At 48.0% G+C, this 3314-nt stretch overlaps 1 pseudogene; it reads right to left on the bottom strand.

Moving 5' to 3' along the window:
- The window catches only part of LOC111956441 (protein unc-13 homolog A-like), an 80409-nt pseudogene that overhangs the window by 12560 nt on the left and 64535 nt on the right, over positions 1 to 3314 (bottom strand).

Below are 3314 nucleotides of genomic sequence, written 5' to 3'. Positions count from 1 at the left end.
CGTCTCTTTTTGTCTTCTTCGTCTTGTTGTTGTCCGTTTCTGTGTACTTGCTGCTTGTCTGGTCTGTCCTGTCTGTCTGATGTCTGTCTGTTGTCTTGTTCTGTCTGATCTGTCTGTCTGTCTGTCTGTCTGGTCTGTCTGTCTGTCTGTCTTGCTGTCTGTCATGCTTGTCTGTCTGTCTGTCTGTCTGTCTAGTCTGTCTGTCTGTCTGCTCTGTCTGTCTGTCTGTCTGTCTGTCTGTCTGTGTGTCTGTCAGTCTGTCTGTTCTGTCTGTCGTCTGTCTGTCTGTCTGTCTGTCTCGTGTCTTGTCTGTCTGTCTGTCTGCTCTGTCTTGTCTGTCTGTCTGTCTGTCTGTCTGGTCTGTCTGTCTGTCTGTCTGTCTGTCTGTCTGTCTGACTGTCTGTCTGCTCTCTGTTGTCTGTCTCGTCTGTCTGTCTGTCTGTCTGTCTGTCTGTCTGTCTGTCTGTCTGTCTGTGTCTGTCTGTGTCTGTCTGTCTGTCTGTCTGTCTGTCGTCTCGTCTGTCTGTTGTGTCTGTCTGTCTGTCTGTCGCTGTCTGTCTGTCTGTCTGTCTGTCTGTCTTGTCTGTCTGTCTGTCTGTCTGTCTGTCTGTCTAGTCTGTCTATCTGTCTGTCTGTCTCGCATCTGTCTGGTCTGTCTGTCTGTCTGTCTGTCTGTCTTCTGTCTGTCTGTCTGTATGTCTGTCTGTCTGTCTGCTGTCTGTGTCTGTCTGTCTGTCTGTCTGTCTGTCTGTCCTGTCTGTCTGTCGTCTAAGATACAGAGAGAGATGTAAAATATGATCTCTCCTTATTTGTGTCTTCTTCAGCCCTGCATCATCATGAATAACATCCAACAGCTCGAGAGTGCAGCTTGGAATAGACCTGTTTGACGGCCATGGGAGGCAAAAAATGTGAGTCTGTCAACGTCCACGTCCAATCACTCAGACCTCTATGAGCCATCACTCAGACCTCTATGAGCCATCACTCAGACCTCTGAGTCATCACTCAGACTTCTATGAGCTATCACAGAAAACCATACTGTCAAAAATGTATACCACAATGTAATTACACGTGTACCTACAGTATGTCATTTACTAAAATACATGTATATAGGACCACTTCCTGCTATTAAATACATGTATTAAGAACACTTCCTGCTATGTTAAATAAAATGTATTATTAAGGACACTTTACTATCTGCCCCAGCTGAACGTGGAGGCCAGTGACTTCCTGAAGGACCTGCCAATTCTAAGGCTCAGCAACGCATGGACGGACCTTAGTAGGATCTTCGCCGTCAGGTGTGTGTGTGTGTGTTCTGTGTGTGGTATGTGTGCACTTGTTTAGTTGAAACATGGCGCTTTCACGGTCGTATTCATTAGGACATGCAATGGAAAACGTTTTTGGAACTCCTCTTTCAATCAGCCTTTCTTCCGCTTGGTGCCTTAATGAATACAACCCAGAAGTGTGGGTTTTTGATTTGTGTCTGTGTGTCTGTCGCAAGTATATAGTTTCCAGCCCCAGATTGAGGAACAATGTTAAAGCAGATGGGAAGATATCTTGGCCAGGTGAAGGACAGGACTTTACAGACAACAACAGCGCGTGCCGGGGACGCAGACAACGTCCTGCAGCCCCTCATGGACTTCCTCGACACCAAGTGAGACACAGAGACCGAAGCCGCGCACACCACACACACACACACACACACACACACACACACACCACACCACACAACACACACACACACACACACACACACACACACACACACACACACACAAGTATGTGGGCTCACGAAGCACTTTCAAAATTTGTCACACAGTTGTTGAAGATGTATTCGTAGGTGGAGTTGAGACAGGCTTTGACACAGTCCTTCACCACCTGACTGGCCCTGGGGGGGCTCTGCAGCTCCTGGACCTGATCACACAGGAGGGTCAGAGGTCAGTTAGTTTAGCATTAGAATGACCAGTCAGGTCCAAAACATTGTTACTCTTGATAAAGATGAGCAAAACAATTATTGGCAYCCTTTTGTCAATACCTTGTGAGGATAACGGCACAAAGCTTTTACAAAATATATTTGATGAGGCCTCCATACAGAATATTTCTAGATCCTTGATATCCTTCATCTGCGCTTATGGATCTATGGATATCTGCCCTCTTCAATTCAATTCCACAGGTTTTCAATGTGGTTAAAGTCCAGAGACTGATGGCCACTGCAAAATGTTGTTGATGCCGTTGACCTTAAAGTAACTGACCAGTGAAAATCTCACTTTTAAAAGCACACAGTCTGTCAACATCCCCACATCAAGTTCTTTGAAAGGCTGGTCATGGCTCACATCAACACCATCATCCCAGAAACCCTAGACCYACTCAATTTGCATACCGCCCCAACAGACCCACAGATGACGCAGTCTCTATTGCACTCCACACTGGCCTTTTCCACCTGGACAAAAGGAACACCTATGTGAGAATGCGTTTCATTGACTACAGCTCAGCGTTCAACACAATGGTGCCCTCAAAGCTCATCAATAAGCTAAGGACCCTGGGACTAAACACCTCCCTCTRCAACTGGATCCTGGCCTTCCTGACGGGCCTCCCCCAGGTGGTGAGGGTAGGTAACAACACATCTGCCATGCTGATTCTCAACACGGGCCCCTCAGGGGTGTGTGCTCAGTCCCCTCCTGTACTCCCTGTTCACTCACGACTGCACGGCCAGGCACGACTCCTACACCATCATTAAATTTGCCGATGACACAACAGATAATATCCTGATCACCGACAACGACGAGACAGACTATAGGGAGGAGGTCAGAGACCTGGCCGTGTGGTGCCAGGACAACAACCTCTCCCTCAACGTGATCAAGACAAAGAAGATGATTGTGTACTACAGGAAAAAGAGGACCGAGCACGCCCCCATTCTCATCAACGGGGCTGCAGTGGAGCAGGTTCTACAGCTTCAAGTACCTTGGTGTCCACATCGCCAACAAACTAACATGGTCCAAGCACACCTTGACAGTCGTGAAGCGGGCACGACAAAACCTATTCCCCCTCAGGAGACTGAAAAGATTTGGCATGGGTCCTCAGATCCTCAAAAGGTTCTACAGCTGCACCATCGAGAGCATCCTAACTGGTTGCATCACTACCTGGTGTGGCAACTGCTCGGCCTCAGACCGCAAGGCACTACAGAGGCCCAATACATCACTGGGGCCAAGCTTCCTGCCATCCAGGACCTCTATACCAGTCGGTGTCAGAGGAAGGCCCTAAAAATTGTCAAAGACTCCAGCTACCCTAGTCATAGACTGTTCTCTCTGCTACCACAC

Source organism: Salvelinus sp. IW2-2015, linkage group LG32 (genome assembly GCF_002910315.2).
Source record: "Salvelinus sp. IW2-2015 linkage group LG32, ASM291031v2, whole genome shotgun sequence".
In the NCBI taxonomy this organism is placed as follows: Eukaryota; Metazoa; Chordata; class Actinopteri; order Salmoniformes; family Salmonidae; genus Salvelinus; species Salvelinus sp. IW2-2015.
Note: the sequence above shows the minus strand (reverse complement) of the source record. Positions and strands in the feature narration are given on the sequence as shown.